The following is a 24643-nucleotide window of genomic DNA, read 5'->3' on the forward strand; positions in this document are numbered from 1 at the left end:
TATACTTCTACCTATGTCATTTCTGTTCTCTATAATCACCTAGAGGGCAAAATCTTTGTTGATGTAATTGTACTTAAGAACAGCATTTCCATCAAGTTTAGGCCCTTAAGAGTTACTTTGCCCAACTTTATGCCAATAAATTTGATAACTTAAGTGAAATGGATGACTTCCTCCAAAAATATAGGCTCCCTAGATTAACAGAGGAGGAGATAAATTGCTTAAATAGTCCCATTTCAGAAAAAGAAATAGAACAAGCTATTAATCAACTCCCCAGGAAAAAATCCCCAGGGCCAGATGGATTCACATGTGAATTCTACCAAACATTTAAAGAACAATTAGCCCCAATGTTATATAAATTATTTGAAAAAATAGAGGATGAAGGAGTCCTACCAAATTCCTTTTATGACACAGACATGGTACTGATACCTAAACCTGGTAGATCGAAAACTGAGAAAGAAAATTATAGACCAATCTCCTTAATGAATATTGATGCTAAAATCTTAAATAAGATATTAGCAAAAAGACTTCAGAAAATCATCTCCAAGATAATACACTATGATCAAGTAGGATTTATTCCAGGAATGCAGGGCTGGTTTAATATTAGGAAAACTATTAATATAATTGACCATATTAATAATCAAATTAATAAGAACCATATGATCATCTCAATAGATGCAGAAAAAGCATTTGACAAAATCCAACATCCATTCCTACTAAAAACTCTTGAGAGTATAGGAATAAATGGATTATTCCTTAGAATAATCAGGAGTATATATTTAAGACCGTCAGTAAGCATAATATGCAATAGAAATAAACTGCAACCTTTCCCAGTAAGATCAGGAGTGAAACAAGGTTGCCCACTATCACCATTACTATTCAATATAGTACTAGAAACGCTAGCCTCGGCAATAAGAGCCGAGAAAGAGATTCAAGGAATTAGAGTAGGAAATGAGGAAATTAAACTATCACTTTTTGCAGATGACATGATGGTATACTTAGAGAACCCCAAAGACTCTGCTAAAAAGCTACTAGAAATAATTCAAAATTTCAGCAAAGTGGCAGGATACAAAATAAATCCACATAAATCCTCGGCATTTTTATATATCACTAACAAAATGCAACAGCAAGAGATACAAAGAGAAATTCCATTCCAAACAAATGTTGAGAGTATAAAATATTTGGGAATCCATCTACCAAAGAAAAGTCAGGAATTATATGAGAAAAATTACAAAACACTTGCCACAAAAATAAAATCAGATTTAAATAATTGGAAAGACATTCAGTGTTCTTGGATAGGCCGAGCGAATATAATAAAGATGACAATACTCCCCAAACTAATCTATTTATTTAGTGCTATACCAATCAGACTCCCAAGAAACTATTTTAATGACCTAGAAAAAATAACAACAAAATTCATATGGAAGAATAAAAGGTCAAGAATTGCAAGGGAACTAATGAAAAAAAACTCAGAGGAAGGTGGTCTAAGTGTACCTGATCTAAAGCTATATTATATAGCAGCAGTCACCAAAACCATTTGGTATTGGCTAAGAAATAGACCGGTAGATCAGTGGAACAGATTAGATACAAAGGACAAAAAAGGGTACATCTATAGCAATCTAATCTTTGACAAACCCAAAGATTCCAACATTAGGGATAAAAATTCATTATTCGGAAAAAACTGTTGGGAAAACTGGAAATTAGTATGGCAGAAATTAGATATGGATCCACACTTAACACCATATACCAAGATAAGATCAAAATGGGTCCATGATTTAGGCATAAAGAGGGAGATAATAAATAGATTAGAGGAACAGAGGATAATCTACCTCTCAGACTTGTGGAGGAGAAAGGAATTTATGACCAGAGGAGAACTAGAGATCATTATTGATCACAAAATAGAAGATTTTGATTACATCAAACTAAAAAGTTTCTGTACAAATAATACTAATGCAAACAAGATTAGAAGGGAAGTAACAAATTGGGAAAATATTTTTAAAAACAAAGGTTCTGACAAAGGTCTCATTTCCAAAATATATAGAGAACTGACCATAATTTATAAGAAACCGAACCATTCTCCAATTGATAAATGGTCAAAGGATATGAACAGACAATTCTCAGAGGAAGAAATTGAAACTATATCCACTCATATGAAAGAGTGTTCCAAATCACTACTGATCAGAGAAATGCAAATTAAGACCACTCTGAGATACCACTACACACCTGTCAGATTGGCTAAGATGACAGGAACAAATAATGACAAATGTTGGAGGGGATGTGGGGAAATTGGGACACTAATACATTGCTGGTGGAGTTGTGAAAGAATCCAGCCATTCTGGAGAGCAATCTGGAATTATGCCCAAAAAGTTATCAAACTGTGCATACCCTTTGACCCAGCAGCGCTACTACTGGGATTATATCCCAAAGAAATACTAAAGAGCGGAAAGAGACATATATGTGCCAAAATGTTTGTGGCAGCTCTTTTTGTTGTAGCTAGAAACTGGAAGATGAATGGATGTCCATCAGTTGGAGAATGGTTGGGTAAATTGTGGTATATGAAAGTTATGGAATATTATTGCTCGGTAAGAAATGACCAGCAGGAGGAATACAGAGAGGCCTGGAGAGACTTAAATCAACTGATGCTGAGTGAAATGAGCAGAACCAGAAGATCACTGTATACTTCAACAACAATACTGTATGAGGATGTATTCTGATGGAAGTGGAAATCTTCAACATAAAGAAGATCCAACTCACTTCCAGTTGATCAATGATGGACAGAGGTAGATACACCCAGAGAAGAAACACTGGGAGGGGAATGTAAATTGTTAGCACTACAATCTGTCTGCCCAGGTTGCATGTACCTTCGGATTCTAATGTTTATTGTGCAACAAGAAAATGATATTCACACACATGTATTGTACTTAGACTATATTGTAACACATGTAAAATGTATGGTATTGCCTGTCGTCGGGGGGAGGGAATAGAGGGAGGGGGGGTAATTTGGAAAAATGAATACAAGGGATAATATTATAAAATATAGATATATATATATAATAAAAAAAAATAAAAAAAAAAAGTTTAGGCCCTTAATAAAAACTTTCAAAAAATGTTTTTCAGTCAGCAAAAAAATTTGCCTTCTTTCACTCTCACTCCAACCTCCTCCCCCCCAATTAAGGATGAAATAAAAACAAGTATTATAAACAAGTATAGTTAAACAAAACAAATTTCTGCATTGGCCAAGTCCAAAATAATATACTCATTCTATACTATAAACTCAAAAATTCTTCACCTCTATCAGGAGATGACATGTTTCATCTTTAGTCCTCTGGAATTGTGCTTGATCAATATACTGATCACAGTTTCTAAGTGTTTCAAAGTTGTTTGTCTTTGTTGCAATGTTACTATATTTGTATACATTGTTTAAATTTGTATAAATTTTTCTTCAAGATATAATAGAAATATTTCCAGACCTTTGGTCTAACTGTTATTGTTTTTCAGTAATTTTCTTTATGCTGTTCTTTATGATTCCATTTGAGGTTTTTTTTAGCAAAAATACTGGAATGGTTTGTCATTTCCTTCTCCAGCTTATTTTACAGATGAGGGAACTGAGGCAGAGTTAAGTGACTTACATAGGATCACATGGCTAGTACATGTCTGAGGCCAAATTTGAACTCAGGAAGATGAATCTTCCTGATTACAGGCCTGGCAATCTCTCCACTGTACCATCTAGCAGTTCTTCTAGCTAATTAAGTACTCTGAAACCCCAGATGATGGCAGGATTCAATAGGGAAACATCTTCCCATATCAAAGTATAAGCAGTCTTATCTTTTTTTTCTTTATCTTTGTTCATTCATATTTATCTATTTATATTTTTCAGCTTCTGTATCTGAGGTTTCTAAACAGCTCTGGTCTTGTCATCAGGAATGATTGGAGATCCTCTAATTTATTAAAGATTATTTTTCCCCCTTGTAGGATTGTTCTCAGTTTTATCTCTCAGTATACAACTGAGTAAATGCAAAGGTGGGGAGAGAAATGCAGGTCCCACTGTCCTGTATCTTTGACGCCAAACTGGAAAGTGGACGACAAAGTTACCAGTTGGCACCTACTCACATTGAAGTACCCACCTATGAGTTTGCCTTTTCACTAGTCTTGATGCAAAGCCCCTTCTCTGCAGGGCACTCTGTCTTTCTGGGCTGGAAAAATGACTTGTGGCTTTTTGGTTAGATTTTCCCATCATGACTTAGTCCAGTGTATTTTCTAGATATTTTGAGAGAAATGGAAATGGGGTGGCAGTGAATAATACATTATGCTTTCTGCTATTTCTCCATCTTGGCTCTACCTCTAATAAAAATTTTATGATAAAAGCAATGTCAAGGTGAATTAAAAATATCAATTCAAGGGTATCCTTTCCTAATACAAAAGATAAGAACATAAGATGAATGTTTTCTTAACAAGTAAAACTGGCATCATGTCATATGTAGAAGGTTTTGGTGAAATCTCTCACACAGCAGTTCACTGAAGGCTACTGGTGAAGAATTCAGTCTCACTGAGGAAAAGGTATATTGTTTGCATTTATAAAGTATTTGAGTCTTGCATTCTAAAAGCATTTCAGAGGTCTTGTAGTATGACTGGAAAATCTCCAATGGCTAAATGAGCAAAAGATATGAACAATTAGATCACAACCTGATTAATTTGTAGATTTAGTTCTGTCAGTCAAACTATTAAAAAGTCATTTTATAGAATTAGGAATGAAGAGGAAATATCACTTAGAGACTTCAAGTAATCATTAAAGCTATCTGATCATCATTTAACATAGAAAAGTTGATCAGTGGAATAGATTACTTAAGCAAGCATCAGAAAGAACTGAACTCAATAAGAGAGTTGATAAATTCAAGAATATAAACTATTTCCAAGAAGATTTAATCAACAAGCATTGCTAGAAAAACTGTAAAAAAAAGTTCCACAAAATAAATAGATACATAGATAGACAGACTGATTGTTATTATTTGTTCTTCATTCTTGAAGAGGACCATGACACCAGAGAGGTGACACCCTGACATACAAATGAATTGGTTTTAAGTGAGGAGGGCTCTGCAAAGTCATCAGCCTCGTTTTCTCCTCAAGAGCCATCTCAGTCCAGTGGCAAGATATAGATAGATAACTGGAGATGGCCCTAGTTACAGTGAGACACCAGATAGATTAAAAAAAATAATTAGGTTTATACCAGCATGTTATACCACATAGCTTAATAAGCTCGAAACAAATCACAAAAGGTCACATCTTAAAACAAATAAATAAAAGAAATTGAAAAGAAGTAGTTTTCACAGGTATTAATGAATTAAATAGGGAGGATTTTATTTTTTTTAAACTGGAGAAAAATTCTTAACCAAAAAGGAGATAGTGATTATTACAAAAAATAAAAACACTTTTGATTAAATAACATTTTAAAACCTTTTGTTGTAAAGGGCTAGAACTGAGCAATGCACTTGAATAATGAAGCACGTGAGACTAATTGCCAACTGGACAGTTCCCAATTAACTTGTTTGAAGGTTGACCCTCCCCAGCTGTTCTGTGCTGACTTGATTGGTGGGACAAAGAGGGGGAAGTGACATGTGTGGGAGGAGTAGGAGGAGGAAGAGGAATTGAGACTGGGAAGCTGAGTCAGTCTCTCCTGGCGTTGGAGGGAGGAAGGTGTGTGTGAGATTGTTAGACCTAAGCCCTGACCTTGACCGTAAAAGATCAAGAATAAAGACCTTTAGTGATCCTGACTCCCGCTGATCTCTGGGAAGACAGAGTTCCAGCATTTTGTATAAACAATATCAATTCAGCTAGAGAAAGAAGATAAACTATCAACTGGAAAACAGCATACAATAATTATGACAAGTCTCATATTGAAGATATATAGGAAATATACATGTGATATATACACAACATGTATATATAACATATATATATATATAACATGTAAGTGATTAAAGGATATGAAAAATAAAATAAAATAAAAATAAAAGCACTGAAAAGAAAGTCAATCAAATGTCAAATGCAAAAAGAATTACAAACTATTAATAATCATATGAGAGTTTATTCTAAATCACTAATAATAGAAAAACAAATTAAAAATTAAAACAATTCTAAGGTTTCACTTCAAATACCAGATTGGCAAAGATGATAAAAGATGAAAATGGTCCATATTAAAGAGGACTGCAGGAAGGCAGGTAGAGATGTCATAGAGATGTAAATTAACCCAATCTTTTTGGAAAACAACTTGAAATTATGCAAGAAAAGTTACTGGGGGAAGCTAGGTGGTGCAGTGGATAGAGCACCAGCCCTGTGTGACACTGGAAAAAAAAAAAAAGTTACTAAGCTATCACATTCTCTGGCCCAACAATTTAAACTTTAGAGCACATATCCCCAAAGGTGTCAAGCAGAAAAAAGGTCTTTCATATGTTAAAATATTCATGACAATATTTTTTGCATTTTAAAAAAAAAAAGGGAGTCCCCAAGAACCAGGGAATGGCTGAACAAACTGTGGCATATGAATTAACAGAATATGATTGTCCTTAAGAAACAATAAATATTTCCAGTTGATCAATGATGGACAGAAACAACTACACCCAGAGAAGGAACACTGGGAAGTGAATGTAAACTATTAGAACTACTGTCTATCTACCCAGGTTACTTATACCTTCGGAATCTAATACTTAATGTGCAACAAGAAAATGGTATTTACACACATATATTGTATCTAGGTTATATTGTAACATATGTAAAATGTATGGGATTGCCTGTCATGGGAGGGGGGATAATTTGGAAAAATGAATACAAGGGATAATATTATAAAAAAAAAATTTACTCATGCATATATACTGTGAAAAAATATATAAATAAAAAAATAAAAATGGGAAAAAAGAAACAATAAATATGAGGAATTCAAAGAAATATGTAAAAATTTGTATGAATTGATAACAGAACTAGAGGAAAAATACACAAAATCACAATAGTAAAAAAAAAAAAAAGAGAGAGCAATAAAACAAAGTCAAACACTGGGTAATTATAATAACTATGCTTGACTTTGGGGATAGAAAGGGGGGAATGTTTCACATTGGTCAAATCAAACAGTTTTTCTTTACTATAAGGGAATGTTCTTTGGGCATGAGTGGTGGAAAGGGTATTATCTAGAGAAGACTGTGATATAAAAATAAAATACATCAACAAATAAAAGTGCATGTAAGTATACTGGAATACAGCATATTGATTTGAAGTCAGGAAACCCGGGCTTAAGTACCTTTTCTAATAACACATATTAACACTTACATGTGATCATGAGCAAGTACCTTTCCTTCTCTGAGTCTCATTCTCCTCATCTATAAAAAGAAAACAATAATGCTTACACTATACCTCACAAGAATACTGTTAAAAAAAAAAAAAAAGAAAAGAAAAGAAAAGAAAGGGGTGGGGAGTAGGGGGCTACAAACTTATAAGCACAACATAAAAATGCATTATTTTCAAAAGTCTACCACCCAACAATGTGATCATTGGACCTGTCAAGGTCCAAAGGTGACAGGGATGTGAAATTGTGTTCCCTTTAATCTGTAAAATTATCACTCTGAAATCGTGTCCCCTTTTGATCTGAGAAATCAGGGTCTCCCGGACTCCATGAAGTCTGTGTTTCTCAGGTTGGCCTTTTCTAGGGCAAATCATCCCATTGATCTTTTGGGGACGCAGACCCTTTTCAGGAAATTCCAAATTCCAGAAGCTTTCAAAAAGTGATTTCCATTCAATTGGACATCTAGTTGTAGTGGCTAGAAACTGAAAAATGAATGGATGCCCATCAATTGGAGAATGGTTGGGTAAATTATGGTATATGAATGTTATGGAATATTATTGTTCTGTAAGAAATGACCAACAGCAGGAATACAGAGAGGCTTGGAGAGACTTACATGAACTGATGCTGAGTGAAACGAGCAGAACTAGGGGATCATTATACACTTCAACAATGATACTGTATGAGGATGTATTCTGATGGAAGTGGATATCTTCAACATAGAGAAGAGCTAATCCAATTCCAATTGATCAATGATGGACAGAATCAGCTACACCCAGAAGAGGAACACTGGGAAATGAGTGTAAACTGTGAGCATTTTTTTTGTTTTTCTTCCCAGATTATTTTTACCTTCCGAATACAACTCTTCCTTTGCAACAACAACAACAAAATTCGGTTCTGCACATATATATTGTACCTAGGATATACTATAAGATATTTAATATGTAAGGGAATGCCTGCCATATAGGGGAGGGGGTGGAGGGAAGAAGGGGAACAGAAGGGAGTACAAGGGATAATGTTGTGTAAAAAAAAAAAATTACCTATGCATATGTACTGTCAAAAAAAAAGTTATAATTATAAAAAAAAAAAAAAGAGTGGAGAATGTAGTTCACTCTTTACCCTAATAATTATTACCCTATTTCAATTAGGTCATTGTCTTCCCCTCCTCTCTCCACTTCAGTTGTCTTAGTAAAGGGTTAAATAACCTTATTTATCTTCTAAGTTTCTTCCACTTGGAAGCACTAGGGATTTTTCTGATTTTGGTGCCAGGTAAGATGTTTCAGCTGTTTGTGGCATATTTCTTTAACATTTTTAAAAGCAAAAATATCCCTGTAACACAAAAGGAAGTGCCAAGTCTGGACTCTCCACTCTATCTTTGACTACACACAATTGTAGTGAACTACAATTACACTTGAGAAAAGCCATGTATTTTAGATAATGTTTTAACAGCTATTTTTAGCCCATCCCTGGATCATACCAGGCCAAGGGCCGAGATCAAGATGGCGCAAAGCCACTTATGGAAAATCAGAAACAGGTGCAAGGTACTATGAACTAAGAACTCAAAATGTCAGAAACATACATTTCAGGTAAAGCACAGCAAATTCAGTCTTTATTAATTCCATTAAAACGACAGAATTTTAGAATTGAAATTGACTTCATGTGTCATCAACTCCTGCCTTAATCACAAATCCTATTTACAAAAACACATATGAAGCAATCAGACATTACTTAAAAGTCTCTAAAGTCCAGGGACTTCATTCCTCAAAGTAATCCGTTTCATTTTTAGATTCTCTAACTTCCTAAAAGAAGCATTTTCCTCAGGTTACACCAAAATATTTTTCCTTCACCCTACTAGTCCCTGTTCTATCCTCTCGTCAACATAACAAACTAAATTTCTTTTCTACAAAACAACTCTTCAAAAACTTAAGAGCAAATTTTATCACGTTTCTCCGTAAGTGTTTTTCATCTAGTTTACCAGCCCCTAATTGTGTGTGATACAGCTTCAAGTCTCCTCACTCTCTAGGTCTCTTTCCTGTGAATATACTCTAGTTTACTAATATGATTCCTAAAATGTTGCACCTAGAACCAGAGACAACATTCTATATATGATAAGAGCATAGTCCACTAAATGACTATGAACCACTACATAGAATTCCCAGTCCCTCTATTTTTGTCCGCCTGCATTTTTTATTTCCTTCACAGGTTAATTGTACACTATTTCAAAGTCCAATTCTTTTTGTACAGCAAAATAACTGTATGGACATGTAAACATATATTGTATTTAACTTATAGTTTAACATATTTAACATGTATTGGTCAACCTGCCATCTAGGGGAGGGGGTGGAGGAAGGAGGGGAAAAGTTGGAACAAAAGGTTTTGCAATTGTCAATGCTGAGAAATTATCCATGCATATATCTTGTAAATAAAAAGCTATTAAAAAACAAAAACAAAAAAAAAAAAACATGGTCCACAGATTACTTCCCTCATTCTGGATATTATAGTAAAACTCCATATGAAATTTAAAGAGTTCACAGTAGCTTTTGATTTGCCATGAATGTAAAAATACCTCACTATACCTCTGCTACAATGCTCTACTATCATCCCAGAAACATAGAGAAATACAAATTCTAATCAACTGTGATGGACTTGGCTTTTTACACTAATGCAGTGAGACAAGGCAATTCCAATAGTCTTGGGATGGAAAATGCCATCTGCAACCAGAGAGAATGAACTAGGGAGAATGAATGTGAATCAAAGCATAGTATTTTCACCTATTTTGGGTTTCTTTTTTCTTTCTCATGGTTTTTCCCGTCTAGTCTACTTTTTCAATGCACAACATAACAAATATGGAAATACATTAAAAGAATGTACATGTATAACCCATCAGATTATTTGCTGTCTTGGGGAAGGGAGGAAGTAAAGGAGGGAAGGAGAAAAAATTTGGAACACAAAATCTTACAAAAATTAATGTTAAAAATTATCTTTACATGTATTTGGAAAAATAAACTACTATTGAAAGAACAACAACAAAAAAAAGGGGGGGAAGGACTAGATAGGAAAAAAAAAAGAAATACAAATCCTAATTATTTACTTTGGCTATTAGCTGGCATTCAGTGAGCCATATAATATCCTAAGTCTTTGCTCTTAGAATAGCCTAGAGAAAATCTTGGGATCTGTAGGCTAGTGTTTTCTTTTTTTAATATTTTAGTAACTGAATTTGAATAGAATTAGTTTCCTTTGTAATCCTTTGTATTTAATGTACACATTTGAAAGCATTATTCTACAGTTTCTATAGGTTTCAAAGAATTGTCAAAGGAATCCACAATATAAGAACCCCTGAGAAAGAGTTTTGAGGCAGGAATAATAGTCTAATATTTTGTGTGAAATTCTCTCAGAGATACTGAGTATCCAGAGATGGGCAATAAATAAATCTGTAGTCAAGTAATTCAGGGGGTTTCAGAAGATTAATTACCCATGAAATGATTTACAAGGCCCAAGTGTACAATCTTCCAGTGTGGCAGACACATGCTATTTGTTTCAGTTCCTTTAGGCCCCTTTCAGAGATGATAAGTCATAACTGTCATGTTTCAAGTATCTTCTAGCCCCCATTTTCCCTTGAGATTCCCTGTACAAGATTGACCCAGTTGATGGCATAAAGCCACTGCCAGAATTTTTTTTTTACCTAACCTTACTTTGAGGTATAAAAACCTCTTAAATATTTTTTTTAAAAGCAAACAAACCCCACCCCTCCTCAAAGGAAATTTAGGCTGCTTCAGGGCCCTGAATGCAATGTGATCTCAGAAGTACTTGAAACATACCGTATAATGCAGAAAACTCAGGCTCAGCACTGTTTCAAGACTGGTAGGAAGGAATCTTGAAGCAACAATTTCTTGATCATCTACTTTCTAAGTCTCTTATTTCTAGCATCTTGTAAGTCAAATTTGAGCACTGATTAATTGGTCCATCAGGTTAACACATGGAGTCTAATATAATAGCAATGTTTCTGGTGAAACATGAAAAATCTGATTCATCTATAAGTAAAGTGGACAAATATATAGAAAAGTTTTTCTTAGCAACTAAAAAAAAATTAAGTTAATGTTTAAAAAAAAATTTTTTAAAACTGTTCCTTTAAATTCCATGATTTTCCTCCTTGTCATGGTATTTCTTATCTATTCATCAACAAACACTTACTAAGCACCCATTAATTACCAGAAACCATGTCAAGCACTGGGAATCTAAAGGCAAAACTGAAATTGTTCTTGCCCTAAATGAACACCGTTTTACCATTTATCCATTAAAAGTAAAATTTGTTTTTAAAAATATTAATTCAATTGTTTTGTAACTCATAAAACAGTTTTATCATTAATTTTATTGTTGTACAGCCCTGAGTCAAACTTTTCTCTGAACTTGGGTGAGGCTCATCCGCCAATGTGAAGATAAGCCAAATTCTGCAGATGGGCCTTGTTGAACATATTTCTACAACTGAGTAACAGCAGGAATCCAACAAAGTTGGATTTATATTAATAAGTTACCCTTAAGTCCAACCTCTTTTACATCTTAGTCTACAGAAAATTGATCCAATGAACAAGTTCTCAGCAGTCCCATAGAACAAGCATTTCCAATTTCCACTCTTCAGCTCTCCCTCACTTAACCAGCTCTACAATCACCAATTTCTTTAACCAAACATATCAGATTACTGGCAGAAAGTGGTAGTAGCAAAGCTGAACCAGATGGTTCACAGTCCTATTTTTAAACTGCATACAAGTTAGGCAGAACACAATCCCAGCAGGACACTGACATTAAATAATGTAAGAAACGAGAGCAGAAGTTTTATATGTTACTCAAGCACTAATGTATAGTATGAGTTTTCTAGCTTTTCTTTTTTACCTGTAATTAACTGACAATTTGGATAAGGCAGTACTGTAAGATAAACAATCATAGAATCTAACCTTCTAGATCCAACTCACTTCCAGTTGATCAATGATGGACAGAAATAACTACACCCAGAGAAGGAACACTGGGAAGTGAATGTAAATTGTTAGCACTACTGTCTATCTACTCAGGTTACTTATACCTTCGGAATCTAATACTTAATGTGCAAGAAAATGGTATTTACACACATATATTATATCTAGGTTATATTGTAACACATGTAAAATGTATGGGATTACCTGTCATGGGGGGAGGGAGTGGAGGGAGGGGGGGGGATAATTTGGAAAAATGAATACAAGGGATAATATTATTTTAAAAATTACTCATGCATATATACTGTGAAAAAAAATTCTAAATAATAAAAAAAAAGAATCTAACCTTCTATCCAAAGAACATTCCACTATAGAAAAGAAATACAGATTCAAAATCAAAGGTCTTAAGTCTAACTATCAACTCTGCCATTTATTACCTGAACAAATTGATGACCTTTCAGTTCTTTTCCATTTCTAGGTCCTATGATCCCTGATAAGTGCTTATCTTGCTTATACTTCAATTCCTAAGTTAAGAGGGAGATTACTAATATTTGAGGCAATTAGTAAAGTGGAAAGAATATAAGAACCACTTCTAAGTCATGTGAGCAATAAGATAAAGCATATTAGACATTTTCTCCAAGCTTCAAGATTTATCAAAGCTCTCCAAAATAGAATTTATGCACCAAAGATAAAGGATCTTATGCTGTCTCCACAGACAACTATTATAATTTTAAATGTGAATGGAATAAACAATTCAATAAAGTGAAAAGAAGTGATACAATAGATAAAACAATCTATTGCAAGAAACACATTTAAAAAACAAAGACATACAGAAAATAAAACTAAGGGGATGGAAAAAATATTATATGTCACGTGAATGCAAAAAAGCATGAATTGCTATCATGCTATTTAACAAAGCAAAACCAAACATTCAAAATAAACACATTACTAAATCTAGAGCCCTGTGATAAATCACTAAAGACTTTCTATGATGAATGTTTCACTATACACATTTCAACTGGCTAAGCATAAACCAGACTTCCTAGTATCCAGCCTAGACAATCAAATATTTTAGTTTCATGTATAATGAAATCACGGAAATATTTCACTGAAACAAAAAAATCTTTATAAAAAAATCTTAATCACTTTCACTGCACCTAATCTGGGGAAGTTAGAAACTGTTCCCTCAGCTTGATAAGAATAACAAGTATTTCTTCATTTATTAATTAAAATTTATTAACTTATTAATTTTTCTGGAATACATCTTTGAATGTTATTTTTGTCTGATTCTGAAGTAAATTAAGATGGAAAAATTAAGATGGCATTGACATTACCATGTCCATTTTCTTTTTCTTTTTTTTTTTTTTTCCTGAGGCTGGGGTGAAGTGACTTGCCCAGGGTCACACAGCTAGGAAGTGTTAAGTATCTGAGACCAGATTTGAACTCCTGAATTCAAGGCTGGTGCTCTATCCACTGCGCCACCTAGCTGCCCCCACCATGTCCATTTTCAATAAGCCTGATTTAAAGGATAAAATTGTAAAGGTTTCTTAAAAGCTGTAACTATGAGAAATCTGAGAATACTTAATAAAGTAATAAATAAAATGTACTGGAAAGATTACAGAGACTCCCAGGAGTCAGAAGGCCTGAATGAAAGTCTCAGATTTGACAACTGGTAGCTTTGTGACCTGGGACTAGTCACCTCATTTCTGTAGGTCTCAATTTGTCACTAATTAAATGAGAGTTTGACTAAATGATTTCTGAAGTCCCTCTGAGCTCTAAAATTCTGAGAAATTCCTTCACTACTTTGACAATTCTGGCATATAGCTAATCTTATGTTGAAGCTACTTAAAATAAAACGTACCTGCAATATAGTGCTTGCTATTGGTATCAGAAACCTCTCCAACTTAAGATCAACTTCAGAAGCAAAATATATGCTTTCAAAACAAAGCTTTCAAAAATAAAATGTATCATTTTTTAAAAAGATTGTTAAAGAAATTTCCACACTATCTGAATCAACATAACTTACTTTCAAGAATGTAAAGCATGGCAATTATATGTTGTTTCCTGAGTGTGCTGTAATGAAAAACACATTTCAGAGGCCAAAAATAAAATTTTAAAATATATTGCCTAAATGGCAATATATTTCACACTTAAATTGTCTGGTTTACAGGAGAACATTGTACATAGTAATACCAAAATTATGTGATCATCCTTGACAGACTTAGTTCTTCCCAGCGAGACAATGATCCAAGATAATTCCCATAGACTTGGGATAGAAAATGCCATCTACATGCAGAGAGAGAACTATGGAGATTGAATGTGGATCAAAGCAGACTCTTTCCACCTTTTTTTCTTTGCTTTTTCTTTCTTTTAGTTTTTTTTTTCTTCTTTTGGTCTAATTTTTCTTACACAACATGAAAAAAAATGGAAATACATTTAAAAGGATTGTACATCTATACTCTATATCAGATTGTTCAGTGTCTTGGGGAATGGGGGAATAAAGGAGGGAAAGAAAAAAATTTTGGAACACAAAATCTTACAAAAATTTACATTGAAAACTATTGTATGTGTATTTGGAAAAATAAAACTATTGAGAAAAAAAATAAAATTGTATAGTTTAAATATTAATACTAAAATGTTTTAAAAACATATTAAATGTAAAAATCATTGTATAGGAAATGGGAGTCTTAACAGAAGGAACATATCAGACACTCCATTCCGTCATTATCAGTATACCAGCCTTTGCAAGATTACCCTAAATAAAGTCTAAATTAAAAACACATTGCCAGGAGAGCCAGCTGGGCTCCATCCCCTCAGCATATATTTGGCAAAGTTTACAATCTTACAGTTTTTCCATTAGCAATTTAGTTGTTTGCTAAAACTTACTAATATAAATTCTCCATGTTTTGAATTTTATTTCAGTCTCCTGAAGGCAATTCAAATATCATAATTGGCTACCAAATCCCAAGCAGATAAAATTCTAAATAGCTTGAAATATGATGGACTAAGTAACAGTCTTTTCAATAAGCAAGGTTTAAAAAGCCATTTTAGGGTCTTCTTAGGAAGATGCCTCTTCTAAGGAGCTTCAAATCTTTCCAATAGTCTCTGGGACCTCAAGCCAAACCAGGCGCCCCTGAAATTCCTCCCAGAGTTATTTGGAATCTTTAGGTGGAGCTAGGAAATTCCTTCCTTCCTATGGTCCCAAGGAACCAAAACTGGTATAAAGAGTTTGAATCTCTTCCCTGAACATTGCTGCAAAAGAGATATTACAACAGCAGCATTGAGATAAAAACTGCCTCCATGTCAGTGTCATTCTAGGAATGGAAAAGATTAAGTTGTATTTTTATAAACAACCAGTGATAGTTCTATAAAATACAATTTATTTTAATTTAGCAAACTGCATGCACATTAAGGTGCTAGTAATTAATAAAGAGTATATTAAATCAGAAAATATGAGTATCAAATCTTTGTGACCTTTAAAGTACTATGTAAATATCAAATATTATTACTATTATTTTCCTCATAAACATCTTCAGAACTTTCCTTCAGGGCTAACCTCAATCCAGAGCCTTTATCATCGCCTTTCTCTATTTTCATGCTCTATATGCTTAGTATTTTCCTATAAATTGGTTAAAAATTTTGTGGCCAAAATCATCATCTTCCTCTTTATCCACAAGACTTATTTACTCTTTGTCAAAAATTTAAAATTGTAAGATATAGGCAGAAGAAGAGCATAATAGAGTGGAAGAATTTAATGTAAGTAGCTCTAGACTCAAGGATCTCCTGTGTTACTTGAAATTTTTTTAAGCTCCATGAATCAGGGAATCACAGATTTAGATCCAGAAGAGCCTTTTAAAGCTATCAAGTTCACCTCCCTCCCTCTACAGATTAGGAAACTGTAAAATTCAGGGATATTAAGTGACTTGCCCAAGGTGACATAGCTACTAAGTGTGAGACAGGATTTGAACCCAGTTCTTTCTGACTAATGTTCAACACTATTACACCATATTACTTCTCACAACACCATGCCTTTCTTTTAAACTGGGTTAATAATCTTTTGTATCATCTTCTTTAGTGGGCCAAATGGAGCCAAATGTCATGTGGGCCAAATGTGAAAAATTTACATAAAGTACCATATAATTAGGTAACTATAACTGTAAATTTGTAAATTTATCGTTTACCAGTATGTGTTATTAAATCTACATTCTTTTCATCTTTAGCTCACAACAATGAGAATAAGAGGAAAACATTAAGGTCTTAGTAACTGCATCAAAAATTAAAAAAAAAAAAATTAAGGAAGCTCTGTAGCTTCTAGTTTTATTTTTTACAATAAAAACTTTATGACATCTATTCTCAAAGGCTCATTGTAATTCATCAATATGTGGATAACACACAAACCTATAAGATCTCCCCTATCTCTAAGGAATCTCCAAATTAGTGTTTTCTATTCCAATTCAATGCCATTTCTTAGAAAGAAACATGGGGTGGGGTGGGGGTGCAGCTAGGTAGCACAGTGGATAAAGCATCAGCCCCGAAGTCAGTAGGATCCGAGTCCAAATCTGGACTCAAACTCTTAACACTTCCTAGCTATGTGACCTTGGACAAATCACTTAACCCCAATTGCCTCAGCCAAAAAAAAAAAAAAAAAAAAGAAAAGAAAAGAAAAAAAATGGGAATGCTGCTCATGTTCATTCCACAACCTCTTTCTAAGATAAAAAATATATAGTGAGGCGAAAAATACTGAAATTGTGATCTACGCATGACTTTACCATTAATTCGGTATTTCTTCAGGCAAGCTACTTTCACTCCCTGGGCCTCAGTTTCCTCATTTGTAATAAGAAGTTGGATTAAATAGATAAGTTCCCTCCAAGCTCTGAAATTTGATATTTGACTATCAGCAGTATTTACCACAGTACAGTACAACTATGCTGCTGACCTTTCTAAAGGCCACTTCATATGCTACTATTATTTGTTGGGCAACAAATACTCATTGTGACACATAAAAAAACATTTGCCAGTTTTCCTTTGGAAAATCTTTTTTGAAGGAAGAGCACTAATTAAAATAGCAACAAGTACGCAAGGCATTGTGGTCCATCATCTTATTTGCATTTGAATGTTTTTTTAGCGTTTATAACTCACAAAGTTAAAAATCAAATACCTTTTTGGGAACTGTTGGGAGATTATATAACTATTACTGGACTTAGAGTCAAGAAGACTCATCTTAAATTCAAATCTGACCTTAGACACTAGCTGGATGACCCGAGTCCCTTAATCCTGTTTGTCTCAATTTTTATTTATATATTTATAAATAAAATGAGCTAGAGAAGGAAATGGCAAACCATTCCAATAGCTCTGCTAAGAAAAACCCAAAAAGAGGTTCATGAAGAACTGGACATGACTAAACAACAAATTTGGTATATATTTGACATTAAAAAAAAAAAAATTCTTGAGTTTTATTTTATAAGGTAAGTCACCAACCACAAAGAAGCCTCAGGCTTAGGCATTAGAAGCCAGTAAGAAGCTGTAAGAAATAGAAGCAGGGGCAGGAGAGTAAGCTGAGCCCAGGCAGAATCATAAGAGGCTAGGGCCAGAAGAAATAGAAAGTTTCCAGCTGACATGACTGACACGTCAGCTGCTTTCCTGGGATCTTGCTGAGTAGAACTTGCTTTGCTGGTTAGCAGCTGGAGCTGCTGTTGCAAGATTCCCTGGGAAAGCTGAATTCTGTTGCTGTGTGAAGGGATATCAGAGCTTTTGGTTTCCACTAGACTGAAAGAGAGGAAAATTTCTCAGGAGTGCCTTCTTCTTGGTCTGGTTTGGAGAGAGAAACAAAGGGGAAAGAAAAAGATAGGCTTTGACTTACTTCAAGAAAAAATTTGAAGCCTACTAAACAAAGCAAAAATTTCTTCAATTTGCATATCTGAAAAACTTGGCACTTCTCCAGCATCAAGGAATTGCTTATCCCTCTAATAGAGTGATGCCTTTTAAAGGCATTTGTGAGCTAAAAAGCTTGTCATGATATCACAAATTTAAAAGTAGAAGAGTGGTGGCTTTGTTCAGTAGGAGAGTGGTGAGGACCCAAAAGATAACAACGAACACTTTTTGTAAAGGAACACGTGGCTGCTATGCAAACTGATCTTAGAGAGTTGCTTAGGACACCGAGTGACTAACTTGTCCAGGATCAGCGAGCCAGTATATGTCAAAGGCAGGACTTGCTGACTCCAAAGCTAGCTCAAATTCCTATGCTATATTGCCTCTAAAAATTCCCTTTATAAAGAAGGGTATATGTGTGTATATATACATATATATTTTAATTAAAGCTTTTTATTTTCAAAATATACACATGAATAATTTTTGACATTCACCCCTACAAAATCCTGTGTTTTAATTTTTCCCCTCCCTTTCCATTTCCCCTTCTCCCAGTTGGCAAGTGATCCAATCTATGTTGAACATGTGCAATTCCTCTATATATTTCCACATATTTCCACAAATAAAATGCTGCTCCAGAAAAATCAGATCAAAAAGGAAAAAAAAAATGAGAAAGCAAACAAAATACAAGCCAGAAACAACAAAAAGAGTAAAAATATTATGAAGGTGTGGTCTACCTTCAGTTCCCACTGTCTTCTCTCTGGATGCAGATGGCTTTCTTCAACACAAGACCATTGGAACTGGTCTGAATCACCTTATTGTTGCCATATCCATCAGAAATGATCATCGTATAATCTTGCTATTGCCATGTGTAATGATCGCCTGGTTCTGCTCATTTCACTAAGCATCAGTTTATATATATCAAATGATGTGCTTATTTAGCTTCTTATACAAGCTTCAGATGTATCCTTGTCATTTGCCTATTTCTGAGTAAAAATGCTCAATCACAATCCACTTATTCTGCTCTATATAGATAGCTGGCAGATCATGAGGGAGGAAAAAAAAAAACACATCTCTAAATGACTTTAGTAATAATGATCCAATAAGGCATTTCCTGATATTAGTCTTGCTGTATTTCTACCATGTAAAAAAAAAAAAAAAAAAACTGCTCAATTATTATGTTTTATATCATAGCCTCAGCAATATTGACAGATTTAAATAGCCAATGTCTAATATATATATATATATATATATATATATATATATATATATATATATATATATATATATATATATATATATATACACACATATATATATATATACACATATATATGCTTTTAAATAGTCAATGTCTAATATATATGTATGCTCTGCTTGGGAACAAATACTGTAATCATCAAATGACTAGAGTGTCATCAAAATGTATATATCTATTTCATTTAATGGAATTCCTTAGCTGTTCCATATAATTATGGAATATCAGAGCTGGAAGGAATCTCAGACCAATGAATACAAAGAGAAGCACTTTATTCAAAATCTCACAGAATTAATCATGACCTAAGATTAATTGGTTTCCAGATTCTAAGAAACTATTTTGCCTCCTATGCCCTTTATTAAGGTGAAGATATAATTCATGAACAGTGAAATAAATGCATCAGGTATCAGAATAATAAAATCCAATTCACTGAATATTTACAGATCACACTCTAACTATAAGATGCATAGGTGTTGAATAAGAGCCTGACAATTTATCAAACCAAGAGAGTCTACCCAAAACAAAATGGTCTATTGGTCAGGCCTATAGCAGGACAGACAGTATGCTATAGCCTAAAAACAAAAAAAATTAGGCTTAGTGTCAGAAGGCCTGAAATCAAGTAACAGCTCTAGAACTTATCTATACTTTACCTCTGAAACTACAGTCTGTAAAAATCTGTAAAAAGGAAATAGTATGAGAGACATGAAATCAAGTGAACCTAAGCTCAAATACTCAGATACTTCCTTTGTGACTGTAGACAAATCATTTAATCTTTTTGCCTCAGTTTCCTCATCTGAAAAATGAGTTTGTGGGCATAAGAGAATAAATTTGTTAGTTTCAGCTCTAAATCTATAATCCTATAGTCATATAGTCTCACAAGATTGCTGTAAGAATTAAATGAATTAAAATTATCTATAACCACAAAGAGCCATATTTTGGCTTATTATTATTATGATTATTATTATGCAGATTCAGCTTAAAAGCCCTAGGCTGACCTTCCTTATCTTGCTAACTATTCCATGACTTAAGTGCTTCTAGCAAAGACTTCACAGCTTATTGGGTAACCTCTTCTCCCAACTTAATCTCTCCACTGAAAACTATTTCTAAAAGAATAAGGTAAGGCTTTCCACATTTGGCTCCAAATTATTTCTAATGCTGTTTTAAGAAAACATGAATAATTTACTGATCATATCTAAGGACTTCCATGAGTGTATTAATGTGAGAAAATTGTTCTAATTTTATTAGATTATAACAATAGGATATAGATGTGAATTTCAATTTTTATAGTTTGTTATCTTGTGACCATTTGTTTACAACTTCATAAAATTTATAGAGAGCATGGCTTAGATCAGAGCTTCTTAAACTTTTTCCACTCAAGACCCTTTTCTTCTAAGAAATTTTGACATGATCCTAGGCATATAAATATATAAAATAGGTATACTAATCAAACATTTACTTATAAATCATAATTTCATGACTCCACAATGCTTTAAGTGGCACATATTTAGCAATTTTCATTACCATCACTGTGTTGCATAGTGATGGATATAAATGGTAGCAGTTCACAAATGACACAAGTGACTACAATGTTTACATTTACAGTCAAAAGAAATGGCTCCATTATCCATGATAGCCAAAAAAATTGTTTTGAAAAATATTTTTGGAGATTGTTTCCATTTTTCTTCTCTTTATTGTTAAATGTCTTTAAAATGTTTTTGCTTAATTTGTTTTCACCAAGTTTTCTTTACACTGACTTTTCCCTTTCCTGCTTATGCTTATTTTAAGAAACAATTTTGCTTCTAATGTGTAATAATTTATCACTAGGATTTATACATGAGTTAATATTCTAAAATGGATTGCTTGCCAAATACCTCCACATGGCAAGTCAAGTGTTTGCCCAAAAAAAGGTTCCTATGGTCTGGCAATTGATTTACAAATGTAAAAAGTTCTGTATGAAATCATTGTATTGTTCAGTCATCTCAGTCAGGTCCAACTCTTTATAACCCCATTTAGGATTTTTTTGGCAAAGATTCTGGATAGGTTTGCCACTTTCTTCTCCAGCTCATTTTACAGATAATGAAATTAAGGAAAGCAGGATTAATTGACTTGCCCAGTAAGTTTCTAAGGCCAAATTTGAACTTGGGTCTTCCTGACTCCAAATCCAGAACACTACCTATTGCCTAGCTACAATAATAAAATTATTACAATTTGTTGTCTACTCTCATTTGTCTGCCCAGATATAATTTTTCTCGTCAAAACTTATTTAATTAATTAGGATTGAGTTGTTTTAACTGAATACTACAAATTTTCACATTTTGCTTTCTAATAGCACCAATTCTGATCTTTGTCCTAACATGCTATATAGAAAGCTGATTCAGAAATTAGTTCTATACCAGGAATAAGTCATAAGAGAATGTTTCTTGTCCATTAAAATACAATTAACTTCATTTCTGTGATGTTAATAGGTGCATATCATATTCAATTCTTTCTGATTTTTTTTAAAAATACTCATGAAAAATAGATACAATGGGATTGCCTGTCATCTAGGGGAGGAAGTAGAGGAAAAGAGGGGAAATTTTGGAAAAATGAATACAAGGGATAATGTTGTTAAAAAAAAAAATTACCATGCAAACATACTGTCAAAAAATTTATAATTATAAAATTAATTAAAAAAAAAAAAAGAAAAATAGATACAAGATTTCTGGGTAGTCTACAAGTCTTTAACCTGTCTTATTCCTAATTCATTTTTTTCAATATATTTCTCACCATCCCTATTTATTCCCACATTTGTTTTAAAATCACTGGGTAACAAGGCATTTGTGGTATTAATTTAGATAATTCTTAGCAAGTTCTTCACAAATATCTCTATCTCTGTCATCTAAAACATGCTGGTACACAAGTTATAGTTATTTTCATGCAGTGGCAAATACATGAACACTGCTATTAGAAACGACAAAATGTCCAATGAAATAATATTCATTTTGTCTTGAAGGGTATGAAAAAGACAACTGCACACTCATGAGCTATCTTTTCATTTAGCTGTAACTTTCTTTTTCTTCTAGTTCTGTTTAAAACAAGAATGTCAAGATTGATAATATTCAGTTCCTTCAAAAGTACAGACAAGGTAAATAAAATGGGTAGTATAAATGGACTTCAAATTAAGAGTACCAAAAGTAAAGTTAAAGATTATGGAGGGTGTAAAAAAATGTGTGATTCTTAGCCCCCACTGCCCCCTTTTCTACCACATTATTATTAGATATTGCAGAAACAGAAGGCCAGCCTGAAGGCTATTTTGTATTTTTCTTTGTTAGTGGTAAAATGCTTCTCCATATTTAAATATGGTTTTTGTTAAACAAAATCAGCCTCTCATCAGAACTATACTCAAAGCTTTTCCTACATGAAAGAACCTGCCAGAATATGCCAAAATGCTCTTCCAGAATGCTGGTTTCCTTATTCCTCATAAAGAAGCACAGGGCAAATTTTTGTATAGCTATTTCACCATTACTGGTAACATGATAATTAAACAAAAGTGGTGAGTTCACACAAATGGCTAAAAATATGTGTACTTGTATTTTGTAAAAAAAAAAGTTTTCACATTTTCCCTCTTATTTTATCAATTTTCTAAGTCAATCACTTAGGATGAATTGATAAGTATCAATTAATTATTATCATATGTACATAAAATTTCTAGATCTTATTACCCAATAGTGGATTGAATCTTCTCAGTGGTTAATCACTCACTTGCTAATGTCCTAGGAACAAAGTTATCTGTATATCAACCACTTACTCTCATTTTGACAGTTCTTTCTCAAGAATCTCTCCAATATAATATACTTAAACAGGCACACAAAATATCCTAATAATGGAGAGTTTTAGGCAATAGAAATTATGTAATGATATGATCACCATATGGTATGGCAGGAAGAAGAAAAAAGAGTTAAAATCAAAGGTAGGCGCATGAAGGTAAAAAGAAAGTGAGAGTGAGAAAGAGGAAAATTTACTCTAGATCCTGAAATCTGAGATTATCACAAGGATAGGAGGAGTAGGAGAAGGTTAAGGATCAGGGAACATCAAATGACAATGAAAAATAAAACATTTTTTATTTATAATAAAACAATACAATAAGCATTTATTAAATACTTACCGTGATAAAAAATATAGACCTTGAAATCAATAACCATACAATCCAAAGGAGAATAAATCAGAGATAGCTATAAGTCAGTGCATGAAACAGCTCAAAGTCTTTTAAAAATCAAATAAATAAGAGGCAGAGTCAAGATGACAGAGTGAAAGGAGGGAGGGACTTGCCCAGGTTTTCCCCAAAATCCTTACAAATACCTTTAAATTTTGAAGCATCAGAAGCCACAAAAAGACAAGAGTGGAACAGTTTTCCACCTGAAGGTGGCTTGGAAGTTTGGCAGAAGGGGTCTGTTGCAATAGGATGGGTCTGGAGCACAATTGTACATACTTGGGAGATGACAACAAGTTAAAGGTCCTATACATCCAAAACCTCCAAGAAAATTAAGTATTGGTCTCAGGTCATAGAAGAGCCCAAAAGCCACAAAGAATGAGATTATAAATAAATTAGAAAAACATAGGATAAGTTACCTCTCAGACCTGTGAAGGGCGAAGGAATTTGTGACCAAAGAAGAATTAGAGATCATTATGGATCACAAAATAGAAAATTTTGATTATATTAAATTGAAAAGCTATTGTACAAACAAAACTAATGCAGATAAGATTGGAAGAGAAGCAATAAACTGGGAAAACATTTTTATACTTAAAGGTTCTGATAAAGGCCTCATTTCCAAAATATATAGAAAATTGTCTCAAATTTATAAGAAATCAAGCCATTCTCCAATTGATAAATGGTCAGATAAAGAAAATGAAACCATTTCTAGTCATATGAAAAGATGGTCCAAATCATTATTGATCAGAGAAATGCAAATTAAGACAACTCTGAGATGCCACTAAACACCTGTCAGATTGGCAAGGATGACAGGAAAAGATAATGCTGAATGTTGGAGGAGATGTGGGAAAACTGGGACACTAATGCATTGTTGATGGAATTGTGAATACATCCAGCCATTCTGGAGAGCAATTTGGAACTATGCTCAAAAAGTTATCAAACTGTGCATAACCTTTGATCCAGCAGTGGTACTTCTGGGCTTATATCCCAAAGAGATCTTAACAAAGGGAAAGGGACCTGTATGTGCAAAAATATTGGTGGCAACC

The 24643-nt window shown here is 33.5% G+C and overlaps 1 protein-coding gene across 4 annotated transcripts in view; it reads right to left on the reverse strand.

Moving 5' to 3' along the window:
• The window catches only part of EXD3 (exonuclease 3'-5' domain containing 3), a 407975-nt gene that overhangs the window by 353206 nt on the left and 30126 nt on the right, over positions 1-24643 (reverse strand). For 2 of the 4 annotated variants that reach the window (XM_074289063.1, XM_074289064.1), the window contains one exon: positions 7312-7361. The exons of the other annotated variants lie outside the window; for them this stretch is intronic. The gene's annotated coding sequence lies outside the window, so the exon portion shown is untranslated. The remainder of the gene's footprint in view (positions 1-7311; positions 7362-24643) is intronic. 4 annotated transcript variants of the gene reach the window in all.

Source organism: Sminthopsis crassicaudata, chromosome 2, assembly GCF_048593235.1.
Source record: "Sminthopsis crassicaudata isolate SCR6 chromosome 2, ASM4859323v1, whole genome shotgun sequence".
NCBI lineage: Eukaryota > Metazoa > Chordata > Mammalia > Dasyuromorphia > Dasyuridae > Sminthopsis > Sminthopsis crassicaudata.